This window comes from Symphalangus syndactylus, chromosome 21, assembly GCF_028878055.3.
Source record: "Symphalangus syndactylus isolate Jambi chromosome 21, NHGRI_mSymSyn1-v2.1_pri, whole genome shotgun sequence".
NCBI lineage: Eukaryota > Metazoa > Chordata > Mammalia > Primates > Hylobatidae > Symphalangus > Symphalangus syndactylus.
The window spans coordinates 68,717,863-68,744,469 of NC_072443.2; the positions used below are offsets into that span (position 1 = coordinate 68,717,863).

Genomic DNA, 26,607 nt, shown 5'->3' on the forward strand with positions numbered 1-26,607 from the left:
TAGCTTACTAGATAGAAGTTTATTTCTTGCTCATATAAAGTCCATAAGGATCTCCTGATTCATGGGCCACTCTAGACCAAGTGGAGTTTTAGGAACTCAGGATTTTTCCATTTTGTGACTCTGCCATCTTCAAAACTTGGCCTCCAAGATCATCCCTGGAAAAGGGAAGAGCAAGAAGAGTGGAATACAGGGGGTGCACAGTGCTGTCACGAACTTCCTACTGGCCAGAATTCAGTCACATGTCTGGCAATAACTGTGAGAGAGACTGGGAAATGCAGCCTAGTTGTGTATCCAGGACAAAGAGGAAACTTATTGGGTGAAAGATAACCAGCCTTTGCCACAGCAATTAAACAGGCATGTCTCTATTATCATTATTTTAAAACTTGGCTTTACTCATGTATGTCTATCACAGTGCCTGAAATACAGCTGGTCTGTAATAAATATTTACTGAATAAATCATTTTGAGATGGATACATTACATTTACATTTTAAGGATGGCTTATTAACACATAATTGCATATCAAATCTACCATGTTTCAGCTTATTTTTGTCTTACAGCATCAAGTAAAAATGTAATACTTTTCTTCAGATTAAAGAAAATGCAAACGTAGATCACAGTCTCTGATAATTCATCAATTCCACACGTACTTGAAATCCAGTGAGTGTTACTTGGTTACGAATATTTGACAAAATTGGACCTTAGATAAGTAATATACTTTTACATGTTTGCTTAGATTTTGTAATTTAGCAGATCTTGATAGATGAGAAAGTAGACAATATCAAAATCACATGATAAGAAAAACGATTTTTCTAGCTCCCTAAACTCTTGTTATCTGTTAGCATTCCCTGGTCTACTGTGTGAATTTTCAGAATTAGTTTACCCAGCTGTGTGATGCTGAAAAGTCACATAACTTTTCCGATTTTTAGTTTCCTCACCTGTAAAATGGTGCTCATACCACCTCCTCAAATAAGCCACATTGCATGGAATCACTAAGGAAATATTAACTCACATTGAAACTGAGGATAGAAAGAATCACTATGGAAATATCAGTTAATATTTCCACAGTGGGAAATGGAGGTAGCTATTATCATTCTTGATATGTTTGCTGGTGTTTCACCTCTTTTTAAATAGCAATACTCTCTCTCAATAAAGTCATATGGGAAAAACTTTAATTAGCTCAATCTCATTGTTCATATATGGAAAATGGAGACCATCAAGAAATCATATTTTCTGAGTTCCAAGAAAGATATTTTATTGGGCTTATTTGCATAACAACCTTAAAAATCTCACCAAGGACAAGTAAACATTCTTAAACATGAAGACGTGAAAATAAAAAATGATTAGACTATTATGGAATCATCGTTATAAAAGATGTTATGTTAAGAGGTTCAAGAGGCAATAATGGACTAGAATCAAATTGAAATCAAGACTAATTCACTACGAAATCAGTTAAAGTGACTATTATATATTTATCGAGATATTCACAACAGGGAGAAACCATGAGATTTTCTAAATAGGACAGATTTTGAGGCAAGATCTTAGTAGGTTTGAATCCTTACTGTGCCACAAGTATTTATTAGTTATGAGCATATACCTGGTCTATTTGGACTTCAACTTTCTCATCTACCACTGTTGATTATTAATCCTTACCGTATACAGCTTAACATCTTGGAAAGATAATGTGCTTCAAGTAGGTATCACAATGCCCAGTACATGACAGATCTTACAAAACAGCAACATGGACATATGGCATCAGTAAAATAAATCTTCAAATCTCTCTCCACCAACACCACATTTCAGTCTCATCATTCACACTTGTTTCTTTTTGGCACTTGTTACTATTCAGTCTGGACTTCATGTGATCAGTTTTGTCTTGGTAGAATAATTTAGCACCATAATTTAACATTATAACATTTTGTCAATTTTAATCCTGAGCTGTTATTAAATTTATCCAACCTCATCATGGAAATTGTCACCTAAAAACATGACATCAATTCTCAAACCTACTAATATCGAGGTGTTTTCACTAAGAGTCAAGAATCCCCTCCCACCCCCAATAAACATACTGTTGTTGTTAATGTTTTAGGTTTATGTAACCATCTTTTGATTCTCAATGATTGCTTTTCCAAACCCAAACACTACTCTCCCAAGTACATCTTCTATACTGTAACAGTGTGACACAAAGGTACTTCTTCAATGTCCCTGATCCTCTCAAAGAGAAATGATCTCAGTTTATGTCTCTCCTTTTTTTGTTTGTTTTGTGTGTGCACGTGTCCGCACGTTTCATGTTGATATTCTCGTGTGTGTATGTTACTGGGTATGCATTTGCCTATAAGTTTGTGTCGTAATTTTCCTGTGTGTTTATATGTGTTCTTATGTGTGTGTATGTGTGTATCCTCTTATCTTTCCTTCTTTCTCAACCAGCCCTAAAGACAGTGTATTTGCTTTTCTCATCTTTCTGAGTATATAGCATCATCATAGGGCAAATTTTATGGATGTTCAATAAATATTTGAATAAATGGTGATTTTTATATTCCTGAAACACATTCTTCTATGTGTTTTCTTATCACATAAGTCCCAATTCCTAAGCACATTGGCAGAAAGCAAGATCATACTGAAGTGAATATTTTAATATGCCTTATTTTAGATGGAATCAGTATAACTGAGTTGGGAATTCAATATGTCATTTACATATTTTGAACCTCATTAATCCAGGCCTGAAACAATGAGATAATTTTTTTCTAACTTGTGAATTAGAGCATGAATACAAAATTGAAATGTATTTTTCAAAATAATGAAAAGGGTTCATGATACACATTGCTGGCTTTTCTAATGCAATAATACTTCATTCTTCATATACAAATGTGCTATACAACAATTTCTAAAAAAAGTTCTTGCTTTATGACAATATCACTTTCTAATAGCATAATTAAGCATTCAGCATAGTATTGCCAACAAGATCCTTTAGTGCAAATAGAAATATTTGCAAACTGATCAAGTGATAATTATCAGGATTCCATTTCTTACAAATGGTTGATCATTTTTTTAAAAATTATATTTAAAATCTTATTTTTAAAAAGTAACAGCTTTACTGAGATATAAATCACATACCATATAATTTTCTCATTTAAAATATACAGCTCATTGGTTTTTAGTATACTTGTAAAGTGGTACAAACATCACTACAATTGAATTTTAAACACTCTCATTATTCCAAAAAGAAATTCTGTACCCATTACCTTGATCCATTCCTTGTCACTTCCACCCGCCAGTCCTAGGAAACTTCTAATCTATTTTTGTCTTAATAAACTTGCCTATTTTGGACCTTACATATTAATGAATAATAGAATATATGGTTTTTTGTAACTGGCCTCTCTCACTTAACGTACTGTTCTCAAGGTTCAACCGTGTTGGCAGTGTGCATCAACACTTGATTTATTTTTTTTTTAAATTTTACTTTAAGTTCTGGGATACATGTGCTGAACGTGCAGGTTTGTTACTTAGGTATACATGTGCCATGGTGGTTTGCTGCACCTATCAACCTATCATCTAGGTTTTAAGCTCCATATGCATTAGGTATTTGTCCTAATGCTCTCCGTCCCCTTTCCCCCCACCCCCTGACAGGCCCTGGTGTGTGATGTTCCCCTCCCTGTGTCCATGTGTTCTCATTGTTCAGCTTTCACTTATGAGTGAGAACACGTGGTGTTTGGTTTCCTGTTCCTGTATTAGTTTACCGAGGATGATGGTTTCCAGTTTTATCCATGTCCCTGCAAAGGACATAAACTCATTCTTTTTTGTGACTGCATAGTATTCCATGGTGTATATGTGCCACATTTTCTTTATTCAGTCTATTATTGATGGGCTTTTTATTTCTAAACAACATTCCATTGTATGACATGCTATATTTTGGTTATCCATTGATCAGTCAATGGACATTTGAGTTGTTTTTATATTGTGGCTACTGTGCTTCTGTGAACATTTATGTACAATTTTTTGTGTTGATATGCTTTTAGTTCTCCTGCGTATATTCCTAGAAATGGAATTTCTGAGTCATATACAAAACCTGGATTCGCTATGTCTTTTCTCAGCAATTAAATGAAGAATATTTTGGCTGGGCATGGTGACTCATGCCTGTAATCCCAGCACTTTGGGAGGCAGAGGTGCGTGGATCACCTGAGGTCAGGAGTTCGAGACCAGCCTGACCAAAATGATGAAAACCCCATCTCTACAAAAAATACAAAATTAGCTGGGTGTGGTGGTGCACGCCTAATCCCAGCTACTTGGGAGGCTGAGGCAGGAGGATCGTGTGAGCTACTGTGCCCAACTAAAATTTTTTTAACTTGATGAACAATGATTGTACATATTAATGGGGTATATAGTGATGTTTCCATCATGTAATTTATAGCAATCAGATCAGGGTAATTAACACATCCATCATCTCAAACATTTATCATTTCTTTTTCTTGGAAAGATTCAATATCTTCCTTCTAGATATGTGAAACTACATAATACATTATTGTTTATTACAGTCATCCTACAGTGATATAGACCACTAGAATTTATTCCTTCTACCTAGCAGTAATTTCGTATCCTTTAACAAATTTCTCCCCATCAACCCTCTTCCCCCTACTCCTCCCAGCTTCTAGTATACTCTGTTCTATTTCTTAATTGGGTGTTTTGGGGTTGCTTCCTTTCAAGCCACTCAAATGTAATCACATTTCTTTCAGCAGGGTAAGGGTGGATAATTCAGAAGAGTTAGCCAAGTTATTGCTTAGAAGAGAAGTATTATTAATAAAATTTGAATTTCCACTAATGTGTAACATTTGATTTAAAAATTCTACATATCTAAGTTATAAATTATTCAATTAAACATTCCAAAGTAATGAATGCAATTGCAATATAAATCATATTGAATCCTCATTTCCACAGGCTTATATTACAGAATGCTGTGATGTCAAAATTAACCAGTTTGTCATGGATAAGGCACAAATGGATCCTAGTTTAAGGATCAAAATTCCTATCTTCCGCTACTGCAGTGAAATTGACAGTGGTATCTCTGACCAACTCACTAACCACTGTGGCTGTGTAGTATCATCTTCATTATTACTTCCTATATTCCGCATCTGGAAAACCCTATAGTAAAGATGGAGGTTAAGAGAGGGATAAGGGTGCATGTGTTTCATTATTTTCCCTAGAATTTAAGGAATTCTGGAAAACATGCAATTCCTCAGCATAGCTATGAAATAACAGAGGAAAGAAAACCAAAATAAACCTTGACAGCCAGAGCTGCTCTCAGATTCCAGAAAGCACCACCTGAAAAGCTAAAGAAAGTTGGAACATTTAAATACAACAAAATTACTTTCTACTTTTCTAAGTTTTCACAGTGCAGTGGCCTCATTTCATCTGATTCTAGAGTTCTTATTTTTAGTGTACTCTGCATCATACTGGCTTCTTATTGGGCACAGGAAAAGATGATGGTATCCAAGGGCAAATGGGGTTGTTGCCAGAAGGCTCGTTCAAAACGGTCAAGCTAATCTATCTCCTGTGAGCGGAATACAGCACAGTTTATTTCTTGCTCAATCGTTTTATAATATGACGTTGTATATTTAGAGTGGACTTATTTGTAATAATTTATCTCCTCAAATTTTATAATTGGGCTGGAGATAAGAGAGACAATGCCACAAAATTGATAAAACATATAGTCAAAGAAAGGAGGGTAAGCTTTATTTCTTTCATAGAGTAGACACATGCCAGTTCCTTTCTAATTAGGAAAGGAGATTGTAAGAGGCTTCATTCCTGCCTCTAATATTTAATTGAGCAAAACTCACAGGGAAGAAGTTAGCTTCTCATCAGTGTGAACAGCCAACGTATACAGAGAGGAAGAACAGCACTGATATTTGACATCCTCCTTAAAGCACTTCAATGCTAGCTCAGAGAATCCAGAGCTGAGCTAGATTGCCCTGAATGGTTCTATGAGTTTAAACTACAAAATGGAAAGCATATGGGCTTTACCCAGCCCCATAGCACGGTAAAGTCTTAATAGCTGGTAAGAGGAATATAGGGGAAGGTATACAGGAACATACTTAAATATCAAAGACTAAAAATATGTTCATGTAGTTTTGCTAAAGATAAGTTTGTATCTCATCTATACTAATATTATTAAGAGAATATAGCCAACAATTATACTAGTAATTTTTAAAAAGCTTATTTGAAAACCCGTTGTCAAAAGGGTTATAAAAACGTTATTAGCAATAGTTCTAAAGCAAAATAGGTAATATTATAGCAGCTTAAAACTTTCATATACTAGAAGTGTATCAAATGTATACTTTGGCCAAATTCCTTAAGGGTAAATGTTAAAATCAATATTCAGATAAAGTAAGGCCAATGAACTCCTAGAATAGACTCCAAGAATAGAATGAACTAGAATAAACATGACTTCAAAAAAAATCTGTTACTATTACTATTTTGTTATTTAAACTCTTCAGCATTTGGCTTTATATTGGAAAGGCCCTTTCATGTCATTATTTGGTGCTAGATTACTCTATAATTACCATAATGCGTAGTTGCAGTGCTAAGTAGTTGCTTGTTTACAAATTAAGACCATGCAGAAATAAGGCATTTTTGGTTGCTCTGCCACTAGGGATCTTGGTAATGCACCAATACTGATTATCTTCCTCAACACTAGCAAACTATTATGGCAGAACCATCCTCAGGGCATCTTCTACACATCAACATTATTGGGAAAGATGTAATCCCAGCTACTCTGAAGGCTGAGGCACAAAAATTGCTTGAACCACAGAGACGGAGGTTGCAGTGAGCTGAGACTGCGCCACTGCACTCCAGCCTCGGCGACAGAGTAAGACTCTGTCTCAAAAAATAATAATAATACTGAATATAAATAAATAAAATATTATGGTGACAATTAAGTATTAAACTCTATAGAAGAGGTGTTCTCAAAGCCTATCAGGATTTGAGATTTTTTAAAATATAAAAATTTCAGAGATCCCATTTCTTTATAATTTAATTATTCACAAACAGAAAAACCAGATCAAGCATTAACTTTGCTCACCTGAGACTCACTGAGACACCCACAGTTAGTTTTTCAACTACTGCTAAGAAAGACACGCCACCATCCAAATCTTAATACCTGAAATATTTATCTGAAATGATTGATTGATCACTACAATGGGCCAGGCGCTATTCTAAGCACTGAGGATACCACAGGAAATAAAGAAAACACAATCCCTGCCCTTAGAGGTGTGCATTTTAGTATGGAGGGAGATACAACACACCAGTCATAGTGCTGTGGAGACAACAAAGTGGTGAGGATGGATGGGATGTTGACAAGCAAAACTCTTTCCCTAAATCAAATAACTATCACCATTTCTCTATGGTTCTGGGGGAAGATTCCTTTCTAAGCTGTGATTATGTCTTCACTGTTATTCAAAGTGCCAAGCACATCTATTTTGGTCATTTTCTTGCCATAAAAATTGTGCAGAACAAATAAAAATCTAATGTCTCTAATGTTTGAGACAATATTTTATTTTGAAAACATCAAAACTCAGGACATAAGAACTATACGTTTTAACTAGATAACACACTAATAATATTTGGGATGTATTAGTATACAATATCTTTGGGAACATTCATTAAAATCTGGTTATCTATTTTGCATAACTGTAATGCCTCCTAAGTACACTACATTTTTTGAAATTACATATAACCTAAAATTTATTATAATTTAATTAAAGAATTATTTTATGTCACCAAATTAGCTATAATATATGGCAACATATGTGTAAAATCAAGAACAAGAAACATCTGGAATTTTATCCAATTATAGATGCCAATAATAACACATTTCTAAACAAAGATTTTGTATAGTATTTCTACCAATCTGTGTCAAGGTCAAAACATCATTCACATAAGTGACTACGGACCACGGTCTTCTCCAGAGTCCACTGCTTTCCGTATATTAAGAAGCACAATTTAACGCAATTGTAACCATTAAAAACCTTCATTTATTTTTTATAAAAACAGTCTTTATTTATTTCAAATCCCTTTCAAGCCACAGATCAAAATACTTTGCTTTATATGGAATGCCTACTTCTATTGAAATTTTCTACTTGTTCAATTTTGAGGTTAAGAATATGGCAAGTAATCATAATGATAATGTTTAGCTTTTAAATGTTATCTTTAAGTTCTTTATTTTCAAATCACAGCCACTATTTTAAAATTATCTTAGAGTTGTTAGGAATGTATTGTGAAATGGCATATTTTAAGGTGGTACCAGAAAAGAACCTCAAATGAAATCATTATTCTAAGAATTGTATCTAACAGCAGATAGATATTTTAGAACATGACTCTTCTCTTTCTTAACCCCATCTTTTGCTAAATTCTTTTTTACGTTGATAGTTTTTTTTATTTTTATTTTTATTTTTAGAGATAGGGTCTTGCTACGTTGCCCAGGCTGGTCTCAAACTCCTGGTCTCAAGCAATCCTCCCACCTCAGCCTCCCAAAGTGCTGGGATTCAGGTGTGAACCACCCCACCAAGCCTGCTAAATTCTTTTATATTGCCATGCCAAGGCTTAAAGAAAGAATCCTAAAATATAAGAAGAAATCTGAACGGTTAACGAGACAGAAATCACTATATCATTTAAAGCAAGCTTGTCTAGCCCATGGCCCTCGACCCTCATGTGGCCCAGGACAGCTTTGAATGCAGCCCAAAACAAATTCATAAACTTTCTGAGAACATATGAGATGTATTTTGCGATTTTTTTTTTAGCTTATCAGCTATCATTAGTGTTACTGTATTTTATGTGTGGCCCAATACCATTCTTCTTCTTCTTTCAATATTGCCCTGGGAAGCCAAAAGATTAGACACCCCAGACATTTTAATGATTGGAAATTATATATTGAAATACACTACATTATGCATATTGTAAATTCTATAGCTTCAATGATATTTGTTCACTTTGTGAAACATATGGTCATAAAATAACAATGTGACCCCGTGGTTGTTATTCTAAAATTATCTTTCTTATCTGTCACTTTTTTTTCTTACTTTGGTGCTAATATGAACAAATAATGATTAAGATTATTCAGACTTCTACAAACAACTAGAAAAAAGGCAAGATTTCCACCTCACCTGGTCCAGCTCTCCAAATCAGCACTTGCAATACAAAGCAACCATTTTGACATCTATATTTATTTATGAGCGTGGAGTTCTGGATTTTTTGTTTTCTTTCTCTTTGTAGCAGTGGTGAAGAAATGTCTGTTTAGCATGCAAATCCCTGGAGAGACTGTCATTTGAACTAACTTATCATAGTTCCTAACAGTGTCAAAATTTTAAGGTGGCAGAATACTTTTTAATAATAGAGAGAGAAAAAATATAGAAACTAACCCATTTCTTCTCTGGGACGCGTGAGGTGAAGGGGAGTAACTAAGCGGATAATAGTAAACTTGTGCTTCATGCTATAACCCTTAGAGTGAATCCCTTTGTCTCCCAGAGTGTTTCATGGGAACGAAACAAAGTGAAACAGCTTTCAGAGAGATCTCTGGAACCCATCCTTAGTGATCCTCCTCCTCAGCCTTGTATCTAACAGGAGCTTCTACAGACTCTGCCAAATATAAATCCAGACACGTTTTAGGACTGATGCTTCAGTTGCAGATGTGATGAACTCTGTGAATCACCTCCCCAAGAATATATGCACATGCACATAACAGAAAACTTTGCAAATGTTTCTATGTTTCTATCATACCAGAGACCTAGTCATAGATGCCCCTGCCTCTGAGTTAGCCATAACACTGTTGGTAATTATAGGCATAATTTACTTTAACCTTTTTTGGAAATAGCTTTCGTGTTGTCCTCTGCAGGATCACATTTTCTTTATTCTCACTCCTTGAACTTTGGGAGGGACTGATCCAATCTCTTGCTCTGTCTGGGCGGCCACATGACTCAGGCTTGGACAATAGATGTATTTCCTCTGTTGGCCACATGTTGAGGTTAGGTATAGTCATGTGACTGAAGCCATGTAAGTGAGCCCCTGGAGAATTTGGGGGAGCTTCAGGGAAAAGGTTTTAAAAAATGTGTTGATCCGTTAGTAGTGTGTATAAATTCTATTATCTCCATTTTACAGATGAGGATATTGAGGCTTAGAAATATTAAGTAACTTGTAGAAGTCATGGACTTTAGATTATATAAATAATGAAGCTAGTGACTGAATCTAAGTATATCTGAAACTAAAGTTTGCATTCTCACATCTGTGTATACTGCTTCCCACTAATTATTTTCCCCTTTACTGCTGAGTGACTTCTATCTGAAACTTGTCATTTTAGATCTTGATTTCTACCTTGTATCTGAAACATAATTGTGAGTTACTTCCATTGCTTGCCAATTTGATTGTGTTAACGTTTGATCCTGCACTACATCACAGCTTTGATGTGCTATGACCTAACAGTTTAATAAGACACTTGGGCATTCCTCTTCATGAAGAGCTGTTCCCATGATATTTTAGGCATGAAACTCAGGTTTGAAATTGTATGATCATTTGACTTTTCAAAGGGATGCATATCAGCCCCAACTCACACTGATTTTGGACATTTTTATATATTTTAAATAGTGGGATAGAAATTTAATCATCATATCCATATTTTTAAAATGAAAAATACAGTAAGAGCCATGAAATGACCCTCATTTTTCATTTTTACTTATCTATATAGATTCTGATATCTGAAGATTAATGATTTTAAATTAGGCTATATAAATCAATTAATATATATTGAACTTCATATTCCCCTTCAAGCTTAAAGAATCAAAGCCTTTCATTTAGGTATTTTCTTTCCATTTAGAATTGCACTGCATTTCTACTTGGAAAGGAAAATCCACTGATTTTTTCCAAGACAGGTTTTTTGCCAAGACAAAGAAGTTGGATTTATTCCCCTGCTATATAATTACACTTCTACCTCAGTAGCTGAGTCCCTTGTTCAGAACTCATGTTTGTAAGGGACAGAAATCCAAATTAAATTGGCTTAAGCACACAAAGGGAACTTGGCTCCCATTAATGAAAAGTTCTAAGTGATACCCTGTTCTAGGCACTGTGGATTTAGGGACTCAAATGATGACTTTCTCTCAGTTTCTCTCTTTCCTCTTCTTGGATTTGTCCTTGGTTTTCTCTCTGGTCTTAATCCTAGACTCTGCATAGCAGTTGCCAGCATGACCAAACATATTTTATACACACTACTAACGGATCAACACATTTTTTAAAACCTTTTCCCTGAAGCTCCCCCAAATTCTCCAGGGGCTCACTTACATGGCTTCAGTCACATGACTATACCTAACCTCAACATGTGGCCAACAGAGGAAATACATCTATTGTCCAAGCCTGAGTCATGTGGCCGCCCAGACAGAGCAAGAGATTGGATCAGTCCCTCCCAAAGTTCAAGGAGTGAGAATAAAGAAAATGTGATCCTGCAGAGGACAACACGAAAGCTATTTCCAAAAAAGGTTAAAGTAAATTATGCCTATAATTACCAACAGTGTTATGGCTAACTCAGAGGCAGGGGCATCTATGACTAGGTCTCTGGTATGATAGAAACATAGAAACATTTGCAAAGTTTTCTGTTATGTGCATGTGCATATATTCTTGGGGAGGTGATTCACAGAGTTCATCACATCTGCAACTGAAGCATCAGTCCTAAAACGTGTCTGGATTTATATTTGGCAGAGTCTGTAGAAGCTCCTGTTAGATACAAGGCTGAGGAGGAGGATCACTAAGGATGGGTTCCAGAGATCTCTCTGAAAGCTGTTTCACTTTGTTTCGTTCCCATGAAACACTCTGGGAGACAAAGGGATTCACTCTAAGGGTTATAGCATGAAGCACAAGTTTACTATTATCCGCTTAGTTACTCCCCTTCACCTCACGCGTCCCAGAGAAGAAATGGGTTAGTTTCTATATTTTTTCTCTCTCTATTATTAAAAAGTATTCTGCCACCTTAAAATTTTGACACTGTTAGGAACTATGATAAGTTAGTTCAAATGACAGTCTCTCCAGGGATTTGCATGCTAAACAGACATTTCTTCACCACTGCTACAAAGAGAAAGAAAACAAAAAATCCAGAACTCCACGCTCATAAATAAATATAGATGTCAAAATGGTTGCTTTGTATTGCAAGTGCTGATTTGGAGAGCTGGACCAGGTGAGGTGGAAATCTTGCCTTTTTTCTAGTTGTTTGTAGAAGTCTGAATAATCTTAATCATTATTTGTTCATATTAGCACCAAAGTAAGAAAAAAAAGTGACAGATAAGAAAGATAATTTTAGAATAACAACCACGGGGTCACATTGTTATTTTATGACCATATGTTTCACAAAGTGAACAAATATCATTGAAGCTATAGAATTTACAATATGCATAATGTAGTGTATTTCAATATATAATTTCCAATCATTAAAACATGTTAAATATGCCATTGTGAGCATAAATCAGGTTCATGCAAAATACAGTTGATACCCATGTCATCTAAATGGAAGGTAATTGAAAGCATAACCACTTAGGGGTGTCTTTAAGAAGAAAATAAAATCTTGCATTTATTTTTTATACTTTATTTGGCATCAAACTGATATCTCATTTCCATAAGAAAAAAACAGAATTCTTTTCTTTTTTTTTAGATGATGCTAGTATTTCTAGAGTATCACAATCTTATAGTCAAGCTGACTTAAACGTATTCACAGATAAGTCAAGTTTGCAGCCTTAACTTTAGAGTCTATGAGGACAATGATACCCTTTACTTAGGGTAAAACTAAGTGCAAGAAGGAAAACTTGCCCAAGAAATGAGATATCAAAGAGGCAGCCAGAGGAAAGTTCCAAGTCTACAGTAAATTAAATTTACTGCAGTCTCAAATACCCGTAACATCTATTCAAAGATACCTTTAAAAAGTTTTTTGGTTAAAATAATTCAAGATGGTTTTAAGACTCAAATGTGAAACCCAAAACTATAAAACCTTAGAAGAAAATATAGACAATACCATTCAGGACATAGGCATGGGCAAAGATTTCATGACGAAAACACAAAAAGCAACTGCAACAAGAGCAACAATTGACAAATGGGATCTAATTAAAGTAATGAGCTTCTGCACAGCAAAAGAAACTACCATCAGCGTTAACAGACAACCTACAGAATGGGAGAGAATTTTTGCAGTCGATCCATCTGGCAAAGGCCTAATATCCAGAGTCCACAAGGATCTTAAAGAAATTTACAAGAAGCAAACAAAACAACCCCATCAAAAAGCGGGCAAAGGACGTCAACAGACATTTCTCAAAAGAAGACATTCATGCAGCCAACGAACAAGAAAAAATCTCAACATCACTGATCATTAGAGAAATGCAAATCAAAACCACAATGAGATACCATCTCACGTCAGTCAGAATGGCAATTATTAAAAAGTCAAGAAACAACAGATGCTGGCGAGGTTGTGGAGAAAAAGGAAAGCTTTTACACTGTTAGTGAGAGTGTAAATTAGTTCAACCATTGTGGAAGACAGTGTAGCGAATCCTCAAAGATCTGGAAGCAGAAATACCATCTGACCCAGGAATCCCTCACTGAGTATATACTCAAAGGAATATAAATCATTCTATTAAAAAGATACATGCATACGTCTGTTCACTGCAGCACTATCAAAATAACAAGGACATGGAATCAACCTAAATGCCCATAACAATAGACTGGATAAAGAAAATATGGTACATGTGGTACACCACGGAATACTATGCAGTCATAAAAACGAATGAGATCATGTCCTTTGCAGGGACATGGATGGATCTAGAAGCTGTTATCCTCAACAAACTAACACACAAACAGAAAACCAAATGTTCTCACTTATGAGGGGGAGCTGAACAATGACAACACATAGACATGTGGCAGAAACAACACACACTGGACCCTGTCATGGGGCAGGAGGACGGAGAGCGTCAGGAAGAATAGCTAATGGATGCTGGACTTAACACCTAGGTGATGGATTGATCTGTGCAGCAAATCACCATGACACACGTTTACCTACGCAACAAACCTTCACATTCTGCACGTGTACCCTGGAACTTAAAATAAAAGTTAATGGGGAGAAAAAGAAGGTTTTTTTGTTTATTTTTACTGTTTATATAACACTCCCTACCAATAACAAGCATTATGTATATAATTAAATATAAGATAGGAGAAAGCCCTTGAAATCTTCTCTGAAAGAGAACACTTTGTTATCTGCACTGATGATACTTGTTGGCAGCAAAGCCTCGCGAGTCATTGAGAGAACTTGCCCTCCCCCTTAGAAGGGCAGAGGAAACTTACCAAGTATCTGAAATAGAGCCAGATGGCAAGGAAGAAGGTCACTGGCAACAGCTGCTGTGCTCTGGGTTGGGGTCTGAGGATACATATAGACACATGACCCAAAGATAGGTGACTGAAATGTAACTGTAGTGGATGAGGCTTCCAATAATAATTGTGAGAGGGAAAAAAAAACTGCAATCATATGTCTCTGCCCAAAGGCTATTTGAGGGTGCACGGAGGAGTAAGTGCAAATCACTAAGGGGTATTTATTTCTTTATTGTTTCTAACAAAGAAGGCTAATTTTTAGGTGAAGAAAATCCAGAAAATACAGCACAAAAGAAAAAATATATGATTGATATATTTAATGCTACTGCATTAAAACAACTCTACGAGCTATAGTATCTTTCCTTTTGCTTTTCTGATATGTGGTTTGTCTTTAGCTCTTACAATAAAATGAATACAATTGTGTGAAAGTTTCCTACTTATTATAAATAAAGATTTCTTCTGTTGTAGAAATACCTTGAAATCTTTTTGCATGAGAAGGGAATACCCAACCATGCCTCAGAAGAGACATAGCTGTGCCCCAGTGAACAGGGCTGTGGATAAAGATGGGAGAGAGGCAGAAATATAGATACAGGTTGCTTAAGGAAAGGAAAAGAGATCGAAGGATAAATTTTAGGAATTTCTCTCATTCCTAAAATTGGAGCTTCAATTGTATTGGAGCTCCTTCCTGCAGCATGCTTCTGTAAAGGCATGCTGTTTTCCTTATTTTTAAATTAAAATTTATTCATCAAATAACTATATGCAAAGTGTATAAATATAAACAAGGAATAATATTTTCAGTTTCCTCCGAAATTTATGTTCACATTCTTAACATACTTCTAATTAATGATTTATCAATTTCTAACATATTTACTGATAATAATTATCATTCCTCATGTGATTTTATTATAAATTTATATTACTATGACTAATTGTGTTCTCTGCAGAGACAAATACTATACTAAATGTTCCTCCTTTGTACTGATTTTAGTAGCTTCTCAGGTTAATAATTTTCTATTGGATCTTTCAAATGCCTATAAATAGTATTTTTTTAACAGCTGTTGGAAACGCTAAAAATACATAACTTCAAATTATTTTTCTCCCTCCACAGGTCCATTTTTCTTCTGCTTAAATTTGAGGAATTTATTTCTCACTAAAGTCTAAATTTTCAGGAAAAAAATATACAAATATCATTGGAAATCCATATGCAATTGAATGAATTTTGGAATATTTGAATCTTACATGTAAAAATATATTCTATTCTCCCTGAATCCTACACACCCACCAACCCCAGCATGAACATATAGATACCATCATCTTCGTAGTTGAAATTGAGCTGTGGATCACAGTTTTTAAATACTTTTGCTGTGATTCATATTTAATTATATTAAATCATTGTTTACAACATATTTTCTCTGATAGTTATCATGTTTTCAAACCACTTAACAATTTTTAATTACACATTTATTTGTCTAGGGCTAATGTCTGAGTTCTCAGCTGCTGAGGCTCCCTGCTTTTAATCATTTGAACACATATGACAGATTCTCACTTATAATTTGCAGATCTTACCTATAGACTTTGATGACTTATACAAAAACACACGTGCACACACCACACACACACACACAAATGCACGCATATACATATAAGCTATATATACCCATGTAATCACAATCAAGATGTAGAAGGTTCCTTTTACCCCTGAAAGTTCCTTCTCACTCCTTTGCAGTCAATCTTCATGAGCAAAATAGGGAGTTACATATTTAGAAACATTTATACATTATTTTAATTTATATACACAGAAAGACGCTAAACACATCACTGAACGCTTTCTGCAATATTTCAGCAAAAGCTAATGGAAATGATCACTCTTTTCTGAATGCATCTTTTCAAGGAAAAAATATGAATATCATTGGGCATTCATATGCAATTGAGCAAATTTTGGTAGAATTTAATATAAAATGAAATTGGCTTTAAAAAACTTTTCCATTTTTGTTGAGAGTGAGAGTAGGTGAGAGGACAGTGGGAGCTCAGAAAACATTCATTATTGTTCAATATGCAAAGCAGCAGGGAAGGGAAATTAAAGCAGAGGAGTGGAGAAGAACGGCAGCAATATCGTTAAAATCAGCAACACTCCTTCGTGGGAGTAGAAGCACCCAAGGGGAATAGAATCTTAGAGTGTCCCATCTTCTTGATCTTACTGCAGTCTGTGAGTAAATATAAAGTGGGAATCCAAATATGCTGCCAGAAACTGGAGGAAAAATAGGCAAGTAACTGATGGAAATAGAGCCACCCTCCTGCATTGATAAAGGGGGCTGCTCTCAACATCACTGTGGCTTTAAGCCTATTTTACATAATAGTTTCTTCACTTACAGTGATAAATATCTTTAGTCCAAAGACAATGAGATTTTCCAAAGAGTGCCAAATAGTTTAATAAAGAATAGAAATTGAATGAAAGAAGTAGCAATTTCTTGTCACCCAATACTAGGTAGGTGTTGCACACAATCCCACTTCTTCAGCAATGAATGTTTAAAATTGGCAACCACATCACAGGAAAACAACAAAGCAATCTGACAATTTGGCAAGATCCTCCACCTAAAGATTTAGGAAAACACAGAACAAGTAGAGTAGGATATCTGGCCACTGCAGTGTCTGAGCAGAACTGTTATTATCTCCAAAGCTAGTAATTTCTCAGAAAACAAAACAAGCAAACAAACAAAAAACCTATAGTGATGAACCTGTAAACACAAGATGGTTTTTGAACTGAAATACAAGGGCCACCCTGCCTGATAGAAGACAAATATGGGCTTCATAACACAACAACCAGTTCAAGCCCTTATTCCAAATCAATCTGAGGCAAAGGAAACTTAAAAATTCATTATTCATTTGTGAACAAACATGAAGTTATCATTTCCAGCTAGGACCAGAAGTTGAATAGTCAAATCAGAGAACCAGAGGAAGACAGATTTTGTGATTTGCACACCTTGTTTGAAAGTGGGAAATAGGACTGTATTATAGAAGCATATTCAGTAAACATTGCACTGTAGCCTCATCAGATTCCAGGTATTTAAAACTGATGATTAGAAAATGAAAAATACTATCTGTAACCAAAGTCATACCCAGGATCAATTATGTATGATTCTATACAGTGTGACACCAAGAAGTAATATAGCCTTTCTCTTCAGTGGAACTAGATGGTTTTCTCTGTGTCACTGTATTCCAAACAGATGGTTTTCTCTGCATCATTGTACTCCCAATGTCTAGTACCAAGCCTGGTACAGAGTAGGTGATCAATTAGCTCTTTCTGAATAAATTGGTATTATGTAAATACATTTTGCCATATTGTTTTCCCTTATGTTCCAGACATGTTTTAAGGATTCAAAGGGAGAAAAAAGAAAAGCATGTTCTCCTTAGAAAAAGCCTGCTATAATAACAGAAGTAGAAAAAGAATGAGAAAATGTCTCCTAAAACATAACAGTCATACACTATGCATGGCTTCTATTTATTCTGGAGAGGGAACATGAATTCTTGTATTGTCTTCACAAATATTCAATGAATAATCTACATTGTGATTATGAGTTTATTAAATTCCACTATATAAAAATGTGCAAGATATGGCCCCTGTTCTTGAGAAACCTACAGTCCAGCAGAAAAAAAATCAAATTATAATTATAATTCAATTTAATATATTTTAAAATATATTTCTAGATAAATGTTTTTCTAGAATAGATACTCAGAAGTTAAATGCTGTATTAGAACCACCCAAAATATTGTGACAGCATAGAAGACTGAGAATCTTAAATAGAAAATAGAAGGAAACCTTACATCTATATATATAAACACATACACATATATACATCTATATATACATATATATATACCTTAAATACATATATACATATATATACCTTACATCTATATATACACATATATACACACACACACACACACACACATATATATATATATATATATATCTAAACCTTACATCTAGGAAACCTTACATCTGTAGATAGATAGATAGATAGATACACACACACACACACACACATATATTATGTGTATACATACCTAATATTTACAGTTTTTAGTTCTAAATATAAAGAAAAAGAATAGGAAAAAATTGTTGGAATGTCACAAGTCCAAAATAGGTTCCTTTATGTTGATTCTAAATAGTGAGACTTTATGTCATCTTAGAGATAGATCTTATTTCTGAAAACACATTTAGGGAAGCAAAGACTATAGTTACTCCAAATTAGCTACAATAATGCCATTAGCTGAGAAAGTAGATGTAATCAAGTTTTGTATACCAAACTAATATTTAAAATGTTCAGAAGTTATGAGTGTGTCCAATGCAAAGAGAAAGCATAAATCAAGGACTCAATTAGTTTTTTCTTCCTCAGTTCATTTCCTAGAAAAGGCCTCAATCTGTGTGCAGGCATTTAGATTTCTTTCATCTTGCTCCAAAACAAATATTATTTTAAGTTTAATATGCACATGTGGATGTTCAGTAAAATTTGTTTTTTGTTTGTTTGTTTGTTTTTTTTGGAGATGGAGTCTCGCTCTGTCACCCAGGCTGGAGTGCAGTGGCACAAACTCGGCTCATTGCAACCTCCACCTCCCGGGTTCAAGCAATTATCTTGCCTCAGCCTCCCGAGTTGCTGGGATTACAGACATACGCCACCATGCCCGGCTAATTTTTATATTTTAGTAGAGATGGGGTTTCACCATGTTGGCCAGGCTGGTCTCGAGCTCCTGACCTCATGTGATCTGCCCACATCAGCCTCCCAAAGTGCTGAAATTACAGGCATGAGCCACCGCACTGGGCCCAAAATTTGTTTTTATATACTTAATTCTGTTTTTATTTTGAGTATGCTAGCCAGAGATCTGCCTAAGCTTTTAAAAATACAGGGAAGATATTTTCACTTTAAAAATAAACTTAAACACACAATAGTTCTTACTTGTCTGTTTTGCTTGTCAGACCAGAGCTTTATTCACCACAACTTTATTGTTTCTGAATCAGTTTCTCACCAACATCTTCAATCAAAAAAATACATATCATGAAATACTAAGAAATTTTATTCGGAAAAAATATATATATTTAACAAGTCTTTAAAGCAATGGTTAGAATTTGTGTCACAATTTTTATGTCAAGAATTTCAAAAGTCTTCTATTTCCAGACAGAGATACTGAAAGATGCAATAACTATATTCTGAATGTACTTCAAAGAATTAGTAGGAATTTCATTTTATTTATAAAATAGTGAAAGAAATACTATGCTATAGGAGAATCTGCTTTAAGCTACTGTCATCAACATAAATTCAAAAATTTGAATCTTTAGAGAATATATCTATAATATATTCCATTTTAAAATGCTTAAATATTTGGCCATATTTTGGAAAGAATGAGTATCCTACTAAAAATTTTGACTGTTTTATCTTTCTTGATCACTTTTTCTAAATTAAGAAATATTTCAAACATATGAAAATGACATAGAATTTAAGGGAAACTTTGCCATACTTGCTGCAATTCTCTCTTTTATAAAATAAAACATTAAATGTTGCACGAAAAGTTAAAGCCCAAGAAATCTAACTCACCAAAAATGACCACTTTTCTGAATCTGGTGTGTATACATCCAGATTGCTTTTTTGTTATTAGTTTGTATATCAGAATTCATTAAAACAAGTTTACATTTTGTGATTCAGAACTTTAAATAAATAAAATCAAGTCGTGCATGTCATTTTGCAACTTTTAAGAATTCAGTATTGGGCTTTGAGACGTAAACGTTATCACATGTTGACTTAGCTCATTTATTTTAACTACAGGTTTGCTCGTTCTCATATAAATATGCGTAATGTGTTCATTCCTTTAGTGAGGGATACTTGGGTTGTTTGGGGGGGTTATTATTATTATTACAAGCAATTCTGTAATGAACATCTTTGTAAATAACTTAGTACCAAGAGTGCTATTTGATATATTTATCATTCAGAATGATTTGGACATTGCCCAGTTGGAATAGATTCTCTACAACTCAGAATTAGCTAGCTATAGAAAAATGGCATTATAACAGGCCTGATATCAGTTCTGCCTGATAGCCATAGACAAATATTTTTCTAGAGTAGGTACCCAGAAGTAAAGTTTTATAATGAAAATATGTTTAAATTTCTAATTTTGAAATATTGCCAAGTTGTTATTTTAATTTCTATGTCCTTGGTAATTAGTTAGGTTCAGCATTTTTTCAACATGCTAATGGTCTAATCATATTTTTTCTTTAATGTGGTAATTCATAAGTTTCTTCCATTTTGTTCTTTATTGGTATTTCTTTGTTGGGAAGATCTCTTCATATATTTTCAACAACAATCTTCTACAGATAATTTTCTCCTAGATCTCTATTTATTTTTAACTATGTAATGATGCCTTTTGTTCTACAGAGATGGTGTTACATCTTTCTGTACCTTTTATTAAAATGAACTGACTTTACCTGTTTAATTTGTTGTTTATTAATGCTCTTATCATGTAGCTTTTCCTAGTATAAACGTTGACTTTTTAACATATGTAAACAAATTTTTTCTATTTCTTACAAACTTCTCTATTCATACCATCAAATATTATTTCCTCTCATAATCTTCGATTTATATTTTCCATAAACCTTGTCAATTTAGTCTTATCTAATTTTTTTCCTTGACAAATTCCTCTGTCTCTCTCTTTTTTTTTTTAATCCAGAATTGTTCCTGTATTTGTTCTATTTCCTCTGAATTTTAAATTTGTGTCCGGGGTTAGGTAATTCTGTGCTCAGTTGGCCGTCTTGGCTGAATTTCCATAAATTAAAAAAATATGAATATAAAAAGGCTAAATGCCAGAAATATTAACTATCTACACCTGTGACCTATCTGAATAGACTGACTTTAAGGATTAGAATAAACAAATGCAATTTTATTAGTCCAGGTCCTCAGTGAGGTAGATGCAAAGACAATTGTATTAGTTCGTTTTCACGCTGCTGATAAGACACACCTGAAACTGGGAACAAAAAGAGGTTTAATTGGACTTATAGTTCCACAAGGCTTGGGAGGCCTCAGAGTCATGGTGGGAGGCAAAAGGCACTTCTTACATGGTGGTGGCAAGAGAAAAATGAGGAAGAAGCTAAAGTGGAAACCCCTGATAAACCCATCAGATGTCGTGAGATTTATTCACTATCACAAGAATAGCATGGGAAAGACTGCACCCGTGATTCAGTTACCTCCCCCTGGGTCCCTCCCACAACACGTGAGAATTCTAGGAGATAAAATTCAAGTTGACATTTGGGTGGGGACACAGCCAAACCATATCAACAATTAAATTTGCAAGGACTAAGGGAAGCACCTAAGACAGAAAATACAGAAAAAGCAGAGAAAGGCTGAGAAAGCCTACAAACACGCAAGTCTGACCGTAAATTTTTTAAAAAGAAGGAAAGAAGTTCAATTGGATGCAGTCTCAAAAAAGATTTAGCAGGACTCTTGGCGAGTCCTTGAGTCAAGCCATCAGAGGATTCCTACATCTCCTAAGAATAACTTTATCTTAGTGTCCTGTAATGTCAGCCATTCACTAGGAGCAGTTCATGTGACCTGAAGCCTCAGGAAAAACATACGGATCGATTTTCCAGGTACTCAAGCCCCTAGTCAGTTAAAATCCCTGTAGTTGGAGATCTGAGTGGCATTTTCTTATAGCCACCAGGTTTATGTATATGTTTTCATCATTTCATTGAGAGTTATGTTATTCAAACTTCATGGAGTGGTGTTAACTATGTTTTCACTTAATTAGTATGTTACCTTCAGAATGGCAGGCATTGTATCTTTTACATATTTTGAACAGTACCTGCAGGAAACTGGTCATTCATTTTATTTTAAAAATATTTCTTATTATTTATTTATTTATTTATTTATTTATTTTTTGAGATGGAGTCTCACTCTGTCGCCCAGGCTGGAGTGCAGTGGTGCAATCTCGGCTCACGGCAACCTCTGGCCTCCCATGTTCAAGCGATTCTCCTGCCTCAGCCTCCTGAGTAGCTGGGACTATAGGCACATGCCACCACGCCTGGCTAATTTTTTGTATTTTTAGTAGAGGTGAGGTTTCACCATGCTAGCCAGGATGGTCTCAATCTCCTGACCTCGTGATCCACCCGCCTTGGCCTCCCAAAGTGCTGGGATTACAGGCATGAGCCACTGCGCCTGACCTAATTATTATTTTTTTAAAGACAGACTCTTGCTTTGTCACTCATGCTGGAGTTCAGTGGCACAGTCATAGCTCACTGTAACCTCAAACTTCTGGGCTTAAGTGATCCTCTAACCTAAGCCTCCAGAGTATCTGGGACTACAGATGTGCATCACCACACCTGGCTAATTTTTATTTTGTTTTTTTGTACAGATAGTGTCTCACTATGTTGCCCAGGCTGGTATTGAACTCCTGACCTCAAGTGATTTTCCTGCCTCGGCCTCCAAAAGTATTGGGATTACAGACTTGAGCCACTGTGCCTGGCCTATAAATACTGATTATTATGAACTTAACATAACAATCTCTTTATTTCTACCATTGAATATTGATAGTATAAAAGCATCAATTTTATTTGTTATTGATAAGTATTGGGAGAGCAAAAGGGTATTTTAAATTATCTCCATTACTGTGCTGAACAGATATAGCCTTTTCACCCAATTTAGTTCAATGTTAAGTGTATTAAAGACCAATAAATAAACACACTACAGATGGAAAACTGCATATTGGTCAATAAAACTCATGATCAGTAGCTTTTCTAAGAAACATTTCTAAACACTACTTTTATAATTGACATGGATGGTTCTGTGAACTTTTTCTTTAGATTTTTTTGGCAACCAAAATGTTTTTTTCTTTCTCTGCTTTATCATTTGTAGTTCTGTTTCTTTCCTCAGTACTCATATCACTAATTTATTCATGCACACTTAATTCATTTAGTTTTTCATTCTCAGCCAAGGGTACATTTTCTCTTACTTTTTTTGTTCTTTTCTGAAACTGCTATAATTTTAGGTTTTTAGTATTCTTATTTTCTGGAATAAATATGATATTCTAGATACAGCCTGCTCAGCAGTGGAATGAGGTAGACAATTACCTCTCCCCTTGCTTCATAACATGATGACTTTTCAACCCCAAATAGCATGGCAATTTTTTGCTGGCAGCACAGACTGCAAATCCACATTTAATTTGCCATGCATAATCACTTTTCTCTTCACCCCATCTCCTTTGGATGTCTACACAATGGAGAGAAATCTAACATATTTTTATTGTTTTTCATTGAGTATATCCCACTTAACAAATGCCATTCTTCATACAGTTAGCAACATGTGTGTTGATTTTGTATTTGTTTTCTTTCCCTTAACTCTTGTTTATAACTTAAAACAATATAAATGTACTTAGGAAAATATTGTGGCTGAGTACATAGGAGGCTCTGCTATTATTTGATAAATGCATCTTGAATTAAAAATGTTAACAGGCCAGGCACAGTGGCTCCTTCCTGTAATCCCAGCACTTTGGGAGGCCAAGGTGGGTGGATCACCTGAGGGCACGAGTTCGAGACCAGCCTGGCCAACAAGGTGAAACCCCGTCTCTACTAAAAGTACAAAAAATTTAGCCAGGTGGGGCGGTGGGCACCTATAATCCCAGCTACTCAAGAGGCTAAAGCAGGAGAATTGCTTGAACCTGGGAGGCAGGAGAATTGCTTGAACCTGGGAGGCAGGAGAATCACTTGAACCAGGGAGGTGGAGGTTGCAGTGAGCCGAGATTGCGCCACTGCACTCCAGCCTGGGCAACAAAAGTGAAACTCCACCTAAAAAAATAAAATTAAAAAAAAGTGGATTTATTTTCTTCTTGATCTTTCATAAAAATACTGAAATACAGTTTATGTGGCATATGCTATTCTGATTACTTACTCAAGTATATTAATAGTTTTAAAAGTAATGTACACTCATTTAAAAATCAGAAAATATAAAAATACACACATACAAACAAGATAAAAACTAAAATGACTAGATGCTAAATATATATGTGTATATACTGTGGACATATAGTATGCATAGATACAACTGCAGTCAAGTTAAAACACATATACATATATAGCAATTACGTACACAGTTGACCCTTGAACAATGGGGGGCTTAGGGAAACCAACCCCCTGCATAGTCAAAAATTCACTTATAACTTTTGACTCTACAAAACATTAACTACTAATAGCCTACTGGTGACTAGAAGCCTTACTGATAACATAAACAGTTGACTAACATATATTTTGTATGATATATATATTGTATTCCATATTCTTATAATAAAGTAAGCTAGAGAAAAGAAAATGTTATTAAGAAAATCATAAGGAAGATAAAATATATTTACTGTTCATCAAGTGGAAGTGGATCATCACAAACATCTTCATTCTTGTCATCTTCACATTGGCTAGGCTAAGGAGGAGGAGGGCGGGAGGGGTTGGTCTTGTTGTCTCGGGGTGGCAGAGGCAGAAGAAAATCCATGCCTAAATGGCCCCAAGCAGCTGAAACCTGTGTTGTTCAAGGTCAACTGTAATTGCAATCATATTTTTAAGCATTATATATATTTTATATATATTTAAGCATTATATATTTACACATATGTATATACACATACTTACATAAACATAATTGCAAAACTGCTAGTAATATTATTTGCTATAAATTTAGGTGTATGGATCTCTGAGAAGATGTGAACTCATATAACCTGAGCGTTCATGTCTATCTCCTGAATGGCCCTGTGAAAGGCTCCCTAGCATTGCATTACATTGTTGTTTTATTTCAGACTGTTAGTGTTAAGAATATTAACTTGATATAATTAAGGGTTTACACTTTTTGCCCAACATCCTGCATATTTCTGCCCAATGTTCAAAAGGAGTGACACGTACAAAAAATTGCAAAAGTACACCATCTTATAGCTGTCCTGGAATTGTTAAGACAATGATCTTCTCACCAAGCTGAAGGGGAGCTTGACAGAGATCCCCTAAAATATTACTTAAAATGTGAGCCAAAAAGTTGAAAGAAACCATTATGTTTCCAGAAAGCCTCAACCTAGAACACTGGGCATCTCAGCATTATTATATTCAAGTACTAAGAGAGACTTCAAGTATCAACTAGCTAAACCATTCATTTGAACATGGAGGAAAGCAGGGATGGATAAGAGAGTTAAAGGCCTTAATCAAAATCACATAACTGGTATGGAGTTGAGAGTGCCAACACAAACCTCAATGAGGATTCTTTCTTCTTTCACTAGAGGTCAAAAACTGGAGCCTTCATTCCACAGGCAGACTGGCTTATTTGGCTGCTAATGTTTTCTTTTTCTGAAAAAAATTGAATTTTTGGTAAGATTTAAATATTAAAGGTGAAGAAAAGTGAGATCTAGCAATTATAGATCCAAAATTCTAAAAATTGCTTTAAAATGAGTAGTGGCTACCAATTTTAGAAGAAACATACCCTTAGAGTGCACGGCTGTCCCCACCTGACCCACATGACTCAATGAGCAGTAGTGTTACCGGCCCAGTCATTGCAGACATTAGTGTTTGTGACCAAGTGGCTTCCCTGCTGTAGTACATTAAAGTGGAGATTTATCCTAAGAAGAAAAACAAGTTTCCTATTGCATGACTCAGAGCTTTCCTGGGACACTAGACTATCAAGTCATTCCTCAATTCTTTTCATGGTGTTAGAAGTCTTGTTCCACTTCTGAAGTGTTTCAGGAGTGAAAACTATTACGGTGTTCTTTGGCTTCCTGTTTCTTTAATACAACGTGGTTTTAATGAATGAAATCCAAATTATTCCTACTAAAGGACCTTTGACGCTCTCCTAAATGATGTCCCCAATCATGGTCCCGAATATTCTAGAGTAGTCATGGAGGAACTTTCCTGCTCTGGCCCTATGGACATTTAACCTTTCCTTTCTGATTTCCAGTTTCTGTTCTTTTTTGCTTTTCATTTGATTAAAAGTAAGAATCTAGCATCTTTGTATATGATTCCTTGTGCTTTCAGGTACTTAGCGCTTAAGCTACTGGTTTCTCAAAATTCCTTTACATAGCAGAGATCCAAATGTTCTCTCACCAGATGTGAGCAAGAAATAAAATGAATCATACTATGTTTCACTCCAATGCTGACCCTGTAGTCCATTTCTTGGATTCTTCCCCCTTGAGACTCTCTAAGGATTGCCTACCAGAAGTCATTGATATTCTCCTCCATA

General features: G+C 35.1%; 1 long non-coding RNA gene across 3 annotated transcripts; it reads right to left on the reverse strand.

The window, feature by feature from the left end:
- On the reverse strand, positions 1-26,607 carry LOC129471553 (uncharacterized). 3 transcript variants are annotated; one of them, XR_008653627.2, is made up of 6 exons: positions 26,581-26,607; positions 25,625-25,721; positions 24,752-24,931; positions 19,324-19,399; positions 1,652-1,723; positions 1-155 (listed from the first exon to the last, which is right to left on the reverse strand). It is a non-coding gene; the product is annotated as an uncharacterized lncRNA (long non-coding RNA). The 3 variants fall into 3 exon arrangements; XR_008653629.2 differs by having other exon boundaries at positions 24,752-24,912; positions 26,581-26,597; XR_008653628.1 differs by lacking the exon at positions 1,652-1,723.